The sequence below is a fragment of the Phaseolus vulgaris genome, chromosome 11 (genome assembly GCF_051622355.1).
Source record: "Phaseolus vulgaris cultivar YP4 chromosome 11, ASM5162235v1, whole genome shotgun sequence".
NCBI lineage: Eukaryota > Viridiplantae > Streptophyta > Magnoliopsida > Fabales > Fabaceae > Phaseolus > Phaseolus vulgaris.
In genome coordinates, this window is record NC_143508.1 from 46405084 (window position 1) to 46424441 (window position 19358).

Sequence of the window (19358 nt, forward strand, 5' to 3'; positions counted from 1 at the left end):
TTTAAAAGTACTTTTAATTAAAAGACTAATTAGATATTTTTATTAATTCTTAGATTTATTTTAAAAAAAAGTAGCACTATGAGCAATTAGTTTGAATTTAAAACAAAAAAGTCAAATTAATGAAAAGTATTTATTATTTTCTTATCACCAAATAACAATGACAAAAAAAATTCCTTTATTGCAACTTGTGGTCTCATTTATATATATTAAGATTGAAGCTCAAATCAATTCCAACAAAGTCTTCCATAACTCAAACAGTTGTTGGAAACTGACAACAGCTTGACAAAGCCAAGAAACACCCCAAGAAATGAAGAGTGTGATGAGGATGGAGTATGCACAACAGGGAGACATAGATACTCTATACTCCTTGATTGGGCAGAATCCAAGTGTTTTAGAAGAGATAGATTCGATGCCATTTGTTGAAACTCCTTTGCATGTTGCTGCACGTGCAGGACATGTTCAATTTGTCAATGAGATGATGATATTAAAACCTTCATTTTCTTGGAAATTCAATCTCCAAGGACTCAGACCGATCCATCTTGCTCTAGAACATGGTCACGCCATAATGGTTTATCACCTTATACAGATGGACAAAGAACTCGTTCGAGCCAAAATGAGAGGAGGTCTCACTCTTCTGCATTTGGCAAGTCAATCCGGAGATATAAATTTTTTAACAGTGATTCTCAAAGCTTGCCCAGATTCTGTAAAAGATTTGACTACTAGAAATGAGACTGGACTACATTTTGCAGTTAAATACCAGAAGTTTGAGGCTTTTAAGTTCTGTGGCTCAGGACAAATACTATTGAGTTGCAAACCATTCTGAACCAGAGAGACGTGGAGGGCAACACCATTTTACACATTGCAGCAACGAAAAATGACACCAAGGTATTATTTAAATTTCTCTGTGTCTCTATGAATTTAGTGTTGTCAGACACAAATAACAACTTAAAAAGTTACCGGAGATAGATGAACAAGAGATAAAGGAAGAGAGTTAAGTATAATTATAATGTATAAACAAATCTTCTGGTAAACGATCCAGATAATAGAGACAAATATATGTATAAATTTCAGTTTTAATTGAAAAACTACCAAATGTCATTTTCTTTTTGAAGAAAATTAACTACTATATTATACTTAAACAAGAAAACTAATCTATATTACATAAACACAATATCAATTACAAAATATTTATAAAAGTTTTTCGGATTAGAAAAACTAAAAAAAATAGTTTGATAGATATAGTTAACTTCTTTAAAATACCTACAAGCATTTATTGGAATATAATTGGATTCCAGTTACCAATTCATAAGTTATTAATTAGAGTGATTTATCTAACACTGCAAGCTATAATTAAGTTGTTGTTGTGAGCAATATTGTGTCTACAGACAATGAAATTGTTGATAAAGGTGATGACAGATATAGATGCTGCAAATTCGAGTGGTGAAAGGGCAATTGATATAATAGAGAACCAAGAAATTAAAAAGAATTTGGAGAGGGCTGAAGCAAGAGTTAAGAGATTTAGAAAAGTGCTTTCGTTAATGGTATCAATGAATGAATGGATAATTCGAAAAACTGGAATGAAAGAGAAAATGTCGAATGAGATACGAAACGCGTACATGATAGTGGCTACTCTTATTGCAACCACAACTTATCAAGCAGTATTGAGTCCACCTGGTGGATTTCGTCAAATTAATGCAGTTGGAACTAATAACACTGTAATTCAAGATCATGGGCCATCAAATTCATCCAAATTTTATGAAGGGAAATCAGTGATGTCAGAAACGAAGTTTATGGCATTTTCAACCACAAATGCGTGGGCCTTTATGACCGCCATTATCACAATTATTTTGCTGATGCCTAGGAATGTGGGATGGTTTCTATTGTATCTGCCAACATGGCTCCTTGTAATGAGCTACTCCGTCTCTATTATGGTCATATCTCCCAGTGATATCACTGCAAACCTCATGACTTCCTTTTACCTAGTCCTTCTTGCAGTATTGATTTTGGCTTGTCTTTTATTTTTCAAACGTTCACTAATGTAAAAGTATAAGAATTCCATGACAGTTATAATTCAACTGTTATAATAAATGATGCTGTGATATTTTCATAATACATATTTTTATAATTTAGCGTAAAGGAATTTGAATAGCAATAATAATTATTTTAAATTTTTATAGTATATGTTTTATAATTGTTGCTTAAAAGCAATATGCAACATTTTTTTCCAACTATTTTGAGTAAGAAAAAAATAAATTAATATATTTTATTAAGTAAAAATTGTTGCTTATACCTACTTTATACTCTTTTAACCGTTGACATGTAAACATACTTAAAGTAAAAAATAAATAGTATAATTAAAACAAATTAAATAACACAGAACTTATAGGTCATCTAAGCAATTTCCATATATAACTTTTTGGCAAAGATTAAGGATTAGAAGTCCTGTCAAATATATATAATTATTCATAATTTCTCCGTTGTTGTTTCTTAAGTAATTGAACCTTAGAACACGTATATGATTACATATAAGTATAAAGTTATTTAAATATATAATTAGTTTGATATTTAAACTTGTAATTATATTTTTCTTTTATGAATAGTTATATTATAAATATATTATAATCATTTATATATGATGCAAAGTTATTTTTAACAATATGATATTTTTAAATATTAAAATTTATTTTATAAATATAGATAAAAATGTAGTCAAAAGAATATAAACTAAAACAAAATGATTTTAGCAAAAATTTATTTTTATATAAATAATAATTAAAATTTTCGTTAAGTCATTCATATAAGGTTTCAGATTTTCCAACTAAATCATCTGAAAAAGTGTTTCACGAAGCGGTTTTAAACTCCAGAAAAAATATATTTAACAACAGAAATCTTCAAATCCTTATTTAAATATCATATATTTAAAAATCTTTATAAAATACTAAGAATTTCAAAACTTTAATACATATTATAAATTTCAAAACCTCCATAAAATTTTCACATGATATTAATTTTAAAACTTTCATAAAATATAATGAATTACAAAACCTACGTTGTACCAACATATAAAGCCAATCAAATCAAATTCTCTAAAACACTAACCAAAACTTATTAATAATTTGCTTTATTAATTAAATTAAACGTAATCTTACTTACAGACCAAGCAACTCTCCAATTCAAAATTCCATTTCTTATACTATTTTATTCTTAGGAAATTTTCCAATGTTTTTCTTAAACAGATATTAACAAAGATTCCATAATCTTAAAATATTTTTCATTTGCGACAAATACATATGGTACCAAATACATGAGCACTTGCCGTCCAAATCTTTGCTTAAAATAAAAAGGTCGGCAAAATATTCAGCCCTTCTCTATTGTATGTGGGATGGTTTCTATTGTATTACAAATTGAAGTAATACATATTTTATTACATGATGTTACGATAGTTACACATAATAGAAATTATAAGAAAAGAAATTCAATGCAACAGTAGTTTAAATTGAGAAATAAAAAAATTATAAAAAATCAATAAAAATTAAATTTGATTATTATTTACTATTTCAATTTATTTAGATAAAATAACTTGTTTTAAAAAATTGGTTAACAAGTATATTACTATAGGACAAACAAATAACTAATAAATGAGGAATACAACTACTAGGAACACAGGGCACCAAGCCAAAGAAATTGTTAGGTTCTTCAAAGTTATAACATCAAATCTAAACATTAACCTTTTAAGGCATACTCAAGTAACTAATTATTGTCATTGTGAATCTCTAGTTTATTTTTCTTTGTTCCATTTTGGATCAAGCTTTTTTTATGACCTCTTGAGATTGCCTCTGTTAAACAAGGAGAGAACACCAACAACTCCATTTCAGTGAGAAGTGAAACATTTAATTATATATGCATTCACAAGGATATTCAATTCAATATCTATTCACTTAGTGCACTTACTATATCTTTTTGATGATAAATATTTTTAAAGACAACTTAGGTCATCTAAGCAACTTCCAGGTGTAACCTCCTCCATATATATAACCTTTGGGGTGGAACAAAGACTAAGGGTGCTAAGTCTTGCCAAATATAAATAATTATTCATAGTTTTTCCAGTACTGTTTCTTAATTCTACGTCCTTAAACTTAAGAACACGCATATGGTTACATATACTATTTGAATAAATGAATTTAAATATATATAAATGTATTATATTTAAAATTGTAAATATTTTGATGAATAGTTATATTTTAAATATATTATAATAATTTATATATGATGCAAAGTTCTTTTTAGCAATTTGATATTTTTAAATATTAAAATTTATTTTATAAAGATAGATAAAAAAAAAGTAGACAAAAAGATATAAGGGTGAATAATAATTTTTAAACATCCTCGTTGAATTTTTTTTTTTAAATACGTCGCTCATAATAACTTTTAAAGTATTTTCGCCCAACATAATTATTATATGTACATTTACACTAAACTACAACATCCTTTTGTTTAACATCTATCGACAATTAGTTTGAATTTAAAATAAAAATAGTCAAATTAATGAAAGTATTTATTATTTTCTTATTACCTAACCATGACAAAAAAGAAAAAACATCTTTTTCCTTTCAATAACAACTTTTGTTACCTTACTAATTACAAAAAGATTACTTTCACACTCTATAAAAATTATTCCCACATAACAACTACATATTAAAAACAAATTTTTGACTACGTATTAACAACTAATTTTTTACTATATAATGAGATTGAAGTTCAAATTGATTCCAACATAGTCTTCATAACTCAAATCGTTGTTTGGAAAACACACAACTCTTGAAAAAGTCAGAAATATCCCAAAGAAGTGAAGGGTGTGAGGACGATGGAGCGTGCAGCACAACAGGGAGACATAGACAGTCTATACAGATTGATTGTGCATAATCCTCATGTTTTAGAAGAGATAGATTCCACACCATTCGTTGAAACTCCTTTGCATGTTGCAGCACGTGCGGGGCATGTTCAATTTGCCAAAGAGATCATGATATTAAAACCTTCATTTTCATGGAAATTCAATCCCGAAGGACTGAGACCGGTCCACCTTGCTCTAGAACATGGCCATTTTACAATGGTCCTTCATCTTATAGAGATGGACAAAGAACTCGTTCGAGCCAGGAGGTCTCACTCTTTTGCATTTTGCAAGTCAATACGGAGATATAAATCTTTTAACAGTGAGTCTGAAAGCTTGTCCAAATTCCGTAAAAGATTTGACTGTTAGAAATGAGACTGCACTACATTTTGCTGTTAAATACCAGAAGTTTGAGGCTTTTGAGTTCTTACTTAGGTGGCTCATGACAAATACGGTTGAGTTGCAAACCATTCTGAACCAGAGAGATGTTGAGGGCAACACCATTTTACACATTGCAGCAAGAAAGAATGACACGGAGGTATCATTAAATCTCTCTGCCCCTTTCTATGAATTTAGTATTGATAGGTATAAAACACAAATAACAACATAAAAAAGTCACAAGATGAAAAGAGTTAAGTTTAATTATAACGTATAAACAATCTTCTGGGATCCAGAAAAGTTTAGTAATGAAGACACAATAGTAAAAGTTTTTCAAGAATAGAAAACTAAAAAAAAAATATAGTTCAGTTAAGTGTGGTTTAAATTTCTCAACAAATGCTTGAAAATACCTACGAACATTTATTGGAAACTGAAAAGATTTTATAATTGGATTGCAGTTAAACCAATTCATAAGTTATTAATTAGAAGTTATTAATTAGAGTGATTTATCTAACTCATTGGAAGCTTGTTGTGAACAATATTGTGTGTACAGGCAATGAAATTGTTAATAGAGGTGATGACAGATCTAGATGCTGCAAATTTGATGGGCAAAAGGGCATGTGATATACTAATCAACCAAGAAATTAAAAAAAAATTGGTGAGGGCTGAAGCAAGAGTTAGGATATTTAGGAAATTCAATTCGTTAACGTTATCAATGCATGAGTCGCTAATTCGAAAAACTGGTATGAGAGAGAACATGTCAGATGAGATACGGAACGCGTACATGATAGTGGCTACTCTTATTGCAACCACAACCTATCAAGCGTACTGAGTCCACCTGGTGGATTTCATCAGATTGATTCAGCTGGAACTAATAACACTCTCATTCTAAGTCATGTGCCATCAAATTCATCCAATGTTTATGAAGGGAAATCAGTGATGTCAGACACGGACTTTATGTCGTTTTCGACCACAAATGCATTCTGCTTTTTGACATCCATTTTGACAATTGCTTTGTTGATGCCTAGGAATGTTGGATGGTGTCTATTGTATCTGCCAACATGTCTCCTTATGATCAGCTACCACATCTCTATGGTGGTCATATCTCCCAATGATATCACTGCAAACCGTATGACTTCCTTTTGCTCAGTCCTTCTTCCAATATTGATGGTGGCTTGTATTTTATTTCTCAAACGTTCACTAATGTAAAAATACAAGAATTCCATGACAATGAGGGTTATAATAAATGATGCAATGATATTTTTATAATACATTTATAGATTGTGACTAAAAAGGACATAATAGATCATAATTGTGATGGTTTACTTGTAAGACATAATAATAACTCATTTACATTTTAATCTGACATACTAGGCCTAATTTTAAGCTAGGATTATGCAATTTCAATTTGTTTCTCACGATACCTTCACCCTGTTCCTGGTTAGTGTTCATCACTCTCACTACTTCTCACTCTTTTTCTGTCTTCTTCAACATTGGTTTGTGAACTGTCCACTCATTCGTGCTGGCGTCATTATATGCAACTTTGATTGGTATTTTTGCATCTTCGGTTGTATCTTTGTGTTTCATCTATATTCATTTTCCTTTGGTTTTTACTTTGTGTTCTTATTGAGTCATTCGAGTTGCCACTGATAATTGATCTCCATCTTGAAGAATTAACGAAATTTAGTTGATAAAGTTGATTGGAAGTCCACAGATCGAAAACTCTCCAACACTCAAGTAACTAAGAGTATAATAATATTTGAGTAGCAATTAAATATCAAGTATTGAGTAAGTGAGAAATATTCTTCGTGATTGTATTTATAAACTTAAAGAGTCATGACGTGTATTAATAACATTTTGGAAAAAAGAGTGATGTCGAGCTTCACAACTAGGTGGGGATGATTTCAACTGTATTAGAGCGGTTACACTAGCAAGATACATGGTTAACTGCAGGTGGTTAATATCCATATTGTTAATGGACATTAACTGCTCCACTAAATCAAGACCAGGTAGTACACAAGTCTCCCAAGCTCGAAAATGGCCCATGAGTCCTCCTTCATGTGCTTCTTTTACAAGGAGTTTTCTATGTGTTCCTTGGGGTATGCAAAGTTTTCCTTCTTTAAATAAGTACACCTCAGAAACATAAAAACCTCCTTGTGCTCTATGTTGGCACTCAACAAAAGTGGGTGCAAAATCATGATCTTCTTTATAAAGTTCAGGTATGTTTTCAAATCCAAGAATTTGGGCTCCAAGTTTAGAAAAGAGGGCATGTCTCCTTGATAGAGCATCCGCCACAATATTTGTATTGCCCTTCTTGTATTTTATAACATATGGAAATTGCACAAGAAATTCCATCCACTTTGCATGTCTTTTGTTTAACTTGTGTTGACCCTTCAAATATTTCAAAGACTCATGATCACTATGTATGACAAATTCTTTTGAGACTAGATAGTGTTCCCAAGTCTGCAAGGCCCCCACAAGTGCATAGAGCTCTTTGTCATAGGTGGGATAGTTGAGGGCGACACCATGAAGTTTTTCACTAAAATATGCAATTGAGTGCCCACCTTGCAACAACACAACACCTATTCCTACTCCCGATGCATCACACTCTAGCTCAAAAGTTTTTGAAAAGTTTGGTAAAGCTAGAATGAGTGCATTAGTGAGTTGAACTTTCAACCTTTGAAAGGCTTGCTCATGCTTCCCCGTCCAACAAAATGGAGTGTCTTTCTTCACTAACTCATTAAGTGGTGAAGCTAGACTTGAAAAGTTAGGAACAAATCTCCTATAGAAACTTGCTAGACCATGAAAGCTCCTAACATCTCCTATTTTTTATGGGGTTGGCCACTCTTGGATGGCTTTGATTTTCTCGGGGTCAACATGTACCCCATTTTTGTTTACTATAAAACCTAAAAACAATACACTATCTACACAAAAAGTACACTTATCTATATTAGCAAACAAACTATTTTTCCTAAGCACTAAAAGAACCTCCCTAAGGTGACTTAGGTGGGACTCTAGGCTTTGACTATATACTAATATATCATCAAAATAAACTACTACATATTTACCTATGCAATCCCTTAGGACATGATTCATAAGCCTCACGAAAGTGTTAGGTGCATTAGTGAGTCCAAAAGGCATCACTAACCACTCATATAATCCAATTTTGGTCTTAAAAGCAGTTTTCCACTCATCACCCTCTTTGATTCTTATTTGGTGATATCCGCTTTTGAGATCAATTTTAGAAAATATAGTGGACCCATGGAATTTATCAAGCATATCATCAAGTCTAGGAATTGGATGCCTGTATTTGATGGTGATATTGTTGATGGCCCTACAATCACAACACATTCTCCACTTGCCATCTTTCTTTGACACCAACAAAACAGGTACAACACTAGGACTTAGACTCTTTTGAACCCAGCCTTTCTCCAACAATTCCTGAACTTGTGACTCTATCTCCTTAGTCTCCTCAGGATTAGTTCTATAAGCCGGTCTATTTGGTTGACTAGCTCCCGAAACTAAATCTATTTGGTGTTCTATACCTCTAACATGTGACTCTATCTCCTTAGTCTCCTCAGGATTAGTTCTATAAGCCGGTCTATTTGGTTGACTAGCTCCCGAAACTAAATCTATTTGGTGGAAGTCTAATGGGTCCTTAGTTAGGGAATATATCACCAAAATCTTTTAAAAGTTTTTGGACGTGAGGAGGTAGCTCACAAACTTTAGAAAGTGTGACAGTGCATGCAAGTGTTCCTTTACAAAGAAGGAGACCTGAAGGTTGTTCAGATAGAAGTATCTTTTCAATTTTATTTTCAAATTTTTCTTCTTTCTGAATGACCTTGTGGGAAGAAACACTTTTCTCCCACGCCTCAACTTTCTCTCTAAGGTCTTTTTCTGCCTTTTCTATTTTATTTTTTTTTCTCTCATTTTCTCTTTTTTGTTTCATTTGTACTTGGTCCTTTACCACTTGTGATGGTGTAAAAGGATAAATTAAAAATTTATTTTCTTATGAGTAAAAGTAATCTCGTTGTTAAGACCATTATGCATAGCTTTCTTATCAAATTGCTATGGTCTTCCCAATAAGATATGACAGGCTTCCATGGGTACTACATCACATAAAATCTCATCTTTATAGTTCCCCACAAAAAGACTGACTTTTACTCGCTTGTTTACAGTTAATTCCACATCTTTATTGATCCATTGAAGTTTGTAAGGTTTTGGATGAGGTACTAATTATAGATTAAGTTTTTCAACCATCCCAGTGCTATAACAACTGCAGCAAAAACCATTATCCACAATGAGAGAACAAATGTTTTCTAAAACTTTAGATCTTGTATGAAAGATGTTCTCTCTTTGTGTTTCATGGTTCACACTAGGGTGATTGTTGAGGGTTCTTCTGATCATCATTAATTCTCCCTCACAAGGATATGCCCCCTCACTATCTTCTTTCTCTTCTTCCCCACTAGACTCATTATCTTGGTTTCTATACTCACCCCTCTCTCTTAAGATCATGGTTCTCCTATTTGGGCATTGGGATGTTATATGACCTCTACCAAGACACTTAAAGCACTGGATATCTCTATTGTGGGGTTGTGAGGTAGACACATCTTTTCCTACACTTTTGGGAGTTTCTTTGGGTTTATATTTTGAAAGACTATCATCCCTTTCTCTTTTGTACTCTTCTTGGGATAAGAGTTAGAGTAAGAATTCTCCTTACGACTTGATCCTTTTCCCAAATTTTGTTGCTAAACTTTTATACAAAGTTGGATCAAGTCATTCAAGTCCCTATAGGGCAAGAGTTCCACTTTATCTCTTATCTCAAGATTGAGACCACTGAGGAACCTAGCTATGGTGGTGGTTTTTCTTCCTCCCTAATAAAGGCTCTCATCATGTAAAGCTCTATATTTTGCCTATACTCCTCTACAGTCATGTTCTTTTGTTGGAGTGTTTGGAGCTTGTCCATTAACTCCCTATTGTAGTATGAAGGAATATGGCGGCATCTCAGGGCTCCCCTAAGGTCATTCCAATATTCTATGGGAGGGTCGATGTGGAGGCGCCTATCTCTCTTTAGGGCTGTCCACCAATACATAACGTTTCCTTGAAAGCTTAGAGTGGCTAAGGGTACCTTCCTTTCCTCACTAACATGATGACAAGAAAAAAGCTGTTCTACTTTCATTTTCCAATCTAGATATGTTTCAACATTTTCCTTTCCATAAAAATGAGGTAGGTCTGCCTTAGTCTCTTTGTGGCTCTCTCTTCTAGTTCTTCTTGGTGGAGGTTGATAATAATCATTAACTCTTAGACTCCCCTCAGCATGTGAGTCACTCGACCTAGAACTAGATGCATGTGATTTTTTAAAGTTTCTAATGTATTCATCCTTTGCTTTCACAATTTTCAACTCCTCTTCTAAAATAGCAAGATGAACATCCCTTTCTTTTTTATCTTCTATGATTTGGGCCTTATGTTGCAATTGTCTACGTGATAGTGATTGAAAGTCTTTGGCTAATTGTTTTAAAAGTGATTTTTATAGACTTTTTATCACTTTCACTTGGGCTAGAAGAATGAGAAGACATGTTGAAAGTTATGTGTTAGAAGCAATTTACCAAAAGAAAGATAGGTGGAGTACCGTAGGTAGATAGATTCCTAGGAAAGGGAGGTGGATCACTTAAGTACCAAGCCTTTTCTAGCCAGATTCTATTCCACAATACTTTCACAAACCCTTCTCTAAGTAATTCACTTAGAGCACAATCAAAGATGAAAACAAAGTTTTATGCAAGAAAACAATGTAAAGCAATAAAACACACAAGAAAATTGTTATCTATAAAGCTTTAAAACTAGTCGAATCCTAAGGTGAGTCTTCTTGACACTTTGGAACCTTGAAGACACACTCATCGACTAAAGTGTATTAATCCACTAATTAATCAAAGTTCTTGCAAATTACAACTAAATAAATACAATGAAATTATGTCAACAATTTTTATTTCTTTTTATGCACAAAAATTAAAGTTTTACTCTATGCACTCCTTCACTTGTAGTTCCTTTGTGTATATTTGTGTATTGTTCAAGTAAGGTTGTTGTTGTCCCTTGCTTTGTCTCCTTAGGTTATTCAACCTTGAGTCTTTAATCCAGCTCCCTTTTAGTGATATAGCTTTCACCAAAACAAAATTTTAGCTCCACTACTCACCAAGACACTTTTTAGGTAAATTCCACCAAAGAGAGGTCAAGCAAGTTTTAAAACAACAAAACTCAAATTTAAAACTCAAGGACTACTGCAAATGGAGTTAATAATTGACAAGACTTGAAAGAGTATTCAATAAAATTGACAAGCAAAAAATTAAGGCACACAAGAAAAGGTAGCAAACAAAGTGGAATCCTAGTGAATGGAACTAGAATAGATGAATAAAACCAAAACAACAGTACAAAAATTTTGTGTGTAAATTTTTCACAACTTCCCAAATTTATGCTGGACAGAATAATTCAAAATTGAGCTTGAAATTTTAACCACAGAAACTTCAATATTTTAGCTCAAAATAGGCGTTGGAATTTCACCAAAAAAGTGAGCCAAATAATTGTAATATTTTTTTTCAAGATCATTGCCGCATCACCGTTTTTCCAGAGTCAGAATTTTGCACTGTGTTCATATTTCGTTTATCATTTTTTTGTATTTTGAATTTTGATGTACTTCTTTTTTTCACTTTTTATCAACACATAAAACTACTCAAATACAAAATTTCAAAAACTTTCACCCACAGAATTAATTTCTGGGAAAGATTCCAGCCAGCACAGTAATAGTGAAAACAGAGAAATCCTAAACTGAAATTAGAAAACAGCAAGGAAACTTCAAAAAACACAATGGAAATGATTGGAAAAGAACTTGTATGGAACTAACACACAAGTATGAACTCAAATATGAAAATATAAAAGGCACCAAAGCTTCAAAAACAGAAATATAAACTGCACTCAAAATCAAAATCAAGCAACCAAATCAACAATAAAAGGCACCACTAGGAATTTATGACATTGTAGGATGAACATGACTTTGAAAAAACTTGTATGGATTCAAAAATAAAAAAGACTCAACCACAAACACGTTGCACCAATTAAAACATCAATAAGACTCAAATAAAATTAAAAACAAAACAACCAACACAAAATACTCAATGGAACCTAAAAACAGTTTGGAAGCTCAAGAACAATTTGAACCAAAATAAAACCGTATAGCAATTTAAAAACAACAACACAATTAAAATGACATAAAAAACAATAAGACAATCAAGACAAGATGAACAACACGGATTTGAAGAAAACTCAAAAATAAAATGAAGAGAACACTTATCTCTTGAAGTACTTTTACTCTAGATACCAAATGATGGGTTGTTCTTCTTGGAGATTTGAAAAGGGTGGCGGAAGCAATGGATGTGATGGATCAAGGGGGGCTCATATAGAGCTATGGGTTCCTTGTAGGTGCATATGAAATGTATGGAGAGTGATTGGTTGGGCCATATCACTTGGAGAAAGGTGGAGTTGAAGATCAAAGTATCTAACCTAGAGAGAGACTAGACAAGGGAGTAGAAGCTTGAAATATTTGGCAACATTTTACTCATAAATTTGATCTTACAAAACATGAGCCAAAACACCCTATTTATAGGAGATGGTGCCTTGGAGAGCAAGGAGCAAGGGTAGGATGGGAAATACACAAAAGGGCGGCTGCTAGGGTTTTGACTAAAGTCAATGTCGTGCCCTAGGAGCAAACTTTTAGAAGCTAGGTTAACTTCTTACCCTAAAAAGCTTTACTCAAGCTACAATGATAAGCACACCTCCCCCATTATGCTAAAGGAACCCTATTCTACTGAAATTACAAATAAAGAAACTAGCTCTCATGGCTTGGACTTTACTTCTTGTGGTCCTCTTTGAGCATATAAAGAAACGTTTCTCTGCCATCAGTAGCAGAGTCCCAATCTTCTTGAATCCTCTTTGCCATGGACCTAGTTGTTGGGCTTGAACAAGGGCCTGAACTTGGGCCTTTTCCATCAGAAGGAGAGTATGTTTGGGCCAAAGGAGACGAAACAGGCTGTTCATGACCACGACCATGGCCTCGGCCTCTGGCAATGGGAGAAGGAGTCGAGGAGTGTGAAAGACTATTGTAATCAGATTGGTTTCCTCAACGAGACATTGTTGCAGGTGAGAGGTTTTAGATAAACGTTTGGTAGTTTGATTTGCGTGATCATGTTGAGATAAAAGAAAATGGCATTTCAAATGACTCTTTAAGCAGGAAAACATGATAGAGCTTTATTACATTGCATTGCAGGGAAGGTAATCGATTGGGAGATGAAAATCTGAAGAGTTAGAAATGATTTACTTTTGAAACGATTTACTAATCCTCACGCGAGCAACAAAATTGAATTTTCCTCCGAAACAACACACTCTCTTGCTGAGTTTTTTTCAAAGAAGAGTGAAGTCTTAAAAAAGATTTTCAAAAAATATACCCGCTTGCTCGATTTTTTTAAAAAACAAAAAAAATTAAAATACTTCAGTGTCGTCTTTCCTCTTCAACATTTTCATACTTTGCATCTATCCCCTTTCTCTCAATTAAGGTATACCCTCATCTTCGAGCTCATTATTAATGGTGCCAAGTCTTGTCAAATATAAAACTTTTTATAATTTCTCAATTTTTTTTAGTCGACAAAGATTAAAAATTTTACTAAAACATTTAAGGGATGCTCAAACCCTTATACAAAAGAACAAATGGTAAATGTCATTACAAACCAAACACGACACATGCAGTATATCTGGAACAACATGTTGAAATAAGGGGAAACTAAGTTCAAGAGGTGAATTGTACTTACAAAGATTTTCGGAAATAATTGTTTACAACAATTCATACAGAATTTTAACAAATTATTTTCCAAAACAATAGATTGATCTTATAGTTGAAATACACGGATATAGAAAATGAATTTGTTTTATTAAAAAACAATTGATTAAAATCCTTAATACACAAATCTTAAAACACAATCTTGTAAATTAGAAATACAGTTTGGAAAGATCTAAATATGTTTTAAAATGAAAAAAAAAATCTGAATCAATTTCAACAAGTTATTTTTTATTTAACAGTTTGCTTCTATGATCAAGAATTACAGAAAAGAGACTTTTATAGATTACATGGTAAGTGTATAATTAAGAAGTATCAATCATTGTTTTTAAGAAGTAACAAGTAAAAATTGATACAAAAGATATCAATGTTCAATGTAACACTTAATATCACTTATCACAACAATTTTAGTTATTCCAGAGAATCAAACAAGTCTGCAGAGATAAAAAACAACATATTGATTTTTGGAAACAACTGATTGATTATATGAGTACAAAATATTATGCAGAAATATTATAAAGCAATGATAATGAAAGCATAAAAAAACACCAAAATTTTATAGTGGTTCACTCACAACTAAGCTACATTCAATGCCACCTCACACCAAGGTGGATTTCACTAAACTAAGCACAATTTCTTTTACAAGAAATACAAATCAAGTTCTTGAACACTACAAGAATATAAACCACTCACTGCAATACATTGTCACAATAGTGATGCACACCAAGTGATGGAGATCAAGATCAAGAGAACATAGAGGCCAATCAAGATCAAGAAGAGGTGGAGGCACAAATAGAAGACGCCCATGGAGGTCAAAGTCCACCTCAAAGGCTTACAAGAAGCATGTTTAAAGCTTTAGGAGCTAGAGGACATTTATTTTCTCTTTTTGTAATTTCTTTAGTTGAAGGTGCTTAGAGGGAAACTTTGGAAACCTCTATTGTTATAGCATCTTTTAGGCTTTAGTTAGGAGCTTTAGGGGGGGGGGGGTGTTAGTAGATAGGTGTAGAAGTAGAATAGGAGGTGCCAAAGTGAAGGAAGGAGTCACACCTTCCTCATGGCTTGAAATAGGCGCCGGTTTTAGCTTGCTTTAGGAGGGAAATTTGAATTGTGTTAGCTTGCATTTTCAGCACCTTAGGCTATAAATAGAGGTGCTCTCTTTGTAAAATTCAGATTGGAATTAATCTAAGAAAACTATACTCAAATTTTGAGTGATCATTGGAGAGCTTTTGAGCCTTCTTCTCTAGTCTTATCTTGATGGATCCATGGAGTCCTCAAGTGACGGCAACACTCTCATCTAGGAGCATTCCACACTTCTAGTGGCGAGATCATCCATCATCCTTCCATCTTCATGAGCAATTCTTCTCTCCTTCCTTTCTTCTTTGTTAATTCTTTGTTCTAGCTTGTTGTCTTGTTGTTTGGTTCGGCTATTCTGTTTTTCCAGCACCTATTTGCTGTTCTTGCCTTTTTAATTTCACTTTGTTCGGTTCAAATGTGTTCTTATTCAATTCTATTCGGTGCTTTTTAGTTTTACCTCTGTTTGTTGGTTCAATTTGACAATATGTGGAACATCCAAATGAGTTTGGGATTTGGTACTAGTTTTTGGTGAGTTCTTGTCTTAGAACAATGATCCAACTCTAAGAAAAGTGCCTCAATAATGTCCAGCTCAAGGTGATTCCTAAGAATGTCAAGAATCATTCTCTATATGGCTAGTGGAATCACATCATGTGGTATCATGAGTCTTAGGTTCTTCTTGCTTAATTGTTGAGTTGTGTGCACTTTAATTTCAAGAGCTCTTTAATTTTCTTGCAATTTAAGTTTCTGTTTTAGTTTTTTTACTTGAGTTTTCTTGCTGTTTTTCTTTTATACCAAGTGTTTGTGAAAAGGTTTATGGCACTCATTCTTCTTATGAGTATGGTTGCTCTTTTGGAATGGCATTATCCTTCCTAGAGTTTACCTTAAGCTTCCTTTCACTTGTTGTTAAAATTTGTGATGTGTCTTTTAATTTTGTAATCATGTCAAGTTTTGTCTTAGTCATGTTATTCCATAATTGTCATTACTTCTAGTAGTACTTTTATTGCTTTGATTGTTTCTTGCTTTGGTGTCATATAATTTTCTGAATTGATATTGATCCTTTGTGCATTTTTCTTTTTAGAATTGAGTTCATACTTGTATTCTAGACCTATACAAGTTCCAATACAACATTTTCCATTATGTCTTTGCTAGTTCATAATTCTGTTTTTTTATTCCTATTAGGATTCCTCTGTTTCTGAAAAAAAGTGCTTACTGTTTTTCCTTATTGCAATTGATTTACTCACTGGAAAATTCTGAAATTCTGGATTTGTGATATTCAAAGTGTTAGAAAAGAATAGAAAAAAGAATCATTCAAACATTCAAAGTACACAAAAAATGATAAATAAAATAAAAAAAGTGTACAATTCTGCCGAAAAGAATACGGTAATCTGGCAGCGATTTTAAAAAATTTATCTCAATTAATTGGCTTACTGTTTTTAATTGATTCCAGTGCCATTATTGAGTTAACATCTTGAAGTTTCTGTGGTTTAAATTTCATAATCCAGTTCGCTCTACATCATTCCAGTTAAATCAGTGAATATCAAGCACAGTTTGCATAAAAAAAAATTTCCAGTAGCTAATTTTTTGTTTTCTTCATCTACTCTAGTGCTTTTCCTTAAGTATTCTTTTGTGTGCCTACTTTCTCATTGAGTTCTTTATTTTCTTGATTGTCTTTCATTATTACTCTTTGAGTTTGTCTTACATATAGTATTCCTTTTGCAATTACCTTTCTTTGCTTATACCTTTTCTTGTTTGTCTTTTTTGTTTCTTTGGTTTTGTGGTGGTTGCTCTTGAGATTGGTGTGCTTGCTTTGACATCTTTCATTTGAGGATTCCAAGGCCTCAAGATCAGATTGGTGCAAGAACATTATTTCTTTGAGAGTGATCTCTTTTTCTGCCTCATTTTCACTTCGGCAGTTTCATTGCCAAGCTCACTGTTTTTGCTAATTTTTAACTTGTTTGCTGTTTTTGTGTGTTTGCTGTTTTTAATTACAAATGGCTGGATTTTCAAGTGATGCATCCTACAAGCAGAATTCTCCTTCCAAAGCTTCAATCCTTGGTGAATTACATGAAGCTCAAAGAACAATTAGACGGTTGGAGGAGAAATTGCAAAAGTTGGAGGTGCAACAAACTAGACCATCTCCTTCCATCCATGATGAGCATCTTGCACATAGACCTTCAACAAGAGCATCTTCAAATGATTTTGGCCGTGAAGATGAGCATAGGAGAAGGAGAACTCCACCTCAAGTCCATGGACAAAGACATCATCATCAAGGAGAAAGAACTCACTACGGCAATGGCTTCTATCATGATGCAAAGTCTAGGCTTCCTTCGGTCAAGCTACCTTGTTTTAATGGTTCTAGTGATCCAAATGTATATTTAGATTGGGAGGCTAAGTGTGAAAAATTTTTTGAGATCCATGAGATCCAAGATGCATAAGCTCAAGCTAGCCACCCTAGAGTTTAGTGATTATGCCAAGAAATGGTGGCATGGAATTGTAAAGGACATTATCTATCACAAGGGTCCTCCCATGGACTCTTGGAACTCTTTGAAGGATCATATGCGCGCTAGGTTTGTGCCCCCACATTTTAGGAAAGACCTCATGTTGAGACTCCAATGGTTTCAACAAGGCACGCTAAATGTGGATGAATATTATAAGGAGCTTGAGACGCTTGTGCTTAAAATTGAATTAGAAGAAAGTGAAGAAGCCATGGTTGCTAGGTTTGTGAGTGGTCTTAGGAAGGATATTCAAGACATTGTTGAGTTACAAGAGTATTCATCATTGGGTTCTTTAGTTCATCTTGCAATGAAGGTGGAAGCCCAACTTGCTAAGAAAAATTCTTTTAAAAATGCTTCCAATGATGGATACTACTCCAAGTCTTGGAGAAACAAAACTTCTTTTTCTAAACATCCTTCCAAAGATTCTTCTTTCAAACCCAAGGAATCTAAGACATCTACTTCTAGGCCTAAATCTCCCACTAGAACGTCTAATACTAAATGCTTTAAATGTATGGGTTATGGTCATATTGCTGCAAATTATCCTTCCAAACGAAGTATGTACATGCATGAGGGCATTGTAGTTAGTGAGCATGATTCGGATTCTCCTAAGCATTCATTGCATTCTCATGCATCTAGTGAGGAAGAGAGCGAATGTCCACTTGAAGGGGACTTGTTAGTTGTGAGAAGACTTCTTGGACAAGTTTCACAACCTTTTGATGAAAGTCAAAGGGAAAATATTTTCCATACAAGATGTCTTATTCAAAACAACATTTGTTCCTTGATAGTGGATGGGGGTAGTTGTGCAAATGTGGCTAGTACAAGAGTAGTAGATAAGCTTGGATTGTCTACTATCTCTCATACAAAGCCCTAAAAATTACAATGGCTTAGTGAAGTAGGAGAAATAATTGTTAATAAACAAGTCCTCATCCATTTCTCCATTGTAAAATACAAAGATGAGGTATTATGTGATGTTGTGCCCATGGAAGCCACTCATGTTCTTTTGGGAAGGCCTTGGCAATTTGATAGAAAAGTTTTACATGATGGCTTTACCAACAAACTATCTTTTGAATTCCATGGTCACAAGGTTACTTTAAAATCTCTCTCTCCAAGAGAAGTCCATGAGGACCAAGTTATCATGAAGAAAAAGAGGGAGAGTGAAAAAGATAAAAAAGATAAAAAAGATAAGAGTTCTAAGCCTACACTCCTTGTGTCTAGGCGTGACATTGAAAGGGAAATAGTGGCTCATCATCCTCTTTTCTTAGCCATCCCTAGAACTCTTAGAGTAGAAACACTTGTTGATAGTCCTCATTGCTTGGAAAATTTGGTAGAAGAGTTCCAAGATGTGTTTCAAGATCCTCCAAATGGACTTCCACCTTTGAGAGGGATTGAGCACCAAATTGATTTGATACCGGGCTCTTCTTTACCAAACCGTCCAGCATATAGGACCAATCCAAGTGAAACCAAGGAAATTCGCCAACAAGTTGAGGCTTTGATTGAGAAAGGGTGGGTGCAAGATAGCATGAGTCCTTGTGCTATGCCTATCATCTTAGTGCCAAAAAAGGATGGCACATGGCGAATGTGTTCGGATTGTAGGGCCATAAATAACATAACCATTAAGTATAGGCATCCCATACCTAGACTAGATGAT

The 19358-nt window shown here is 33.4% G+C and overlaps 1 non-coding gene across 1 annotated transcript; it reads left to right on the forward strand.

The window, feature by feature from the left end:
- The first annotated feature begins 255 nt into the window (after positions 1-255).
- Positions 256-2042, forward strand: LOC137808947 (ankyrin repeat-containing protein BDA1). The gene is made up of 3 exons (XR_016517736.1): positions 256-952; positions 1072-1094; positions 1386-2042. It is a non-coding gene; the product is annotated as an ankyrin repeat-containing protein BDA1 (transcript).
- Positions 2043-19358: the final 17316 nt, after the last annotated feature.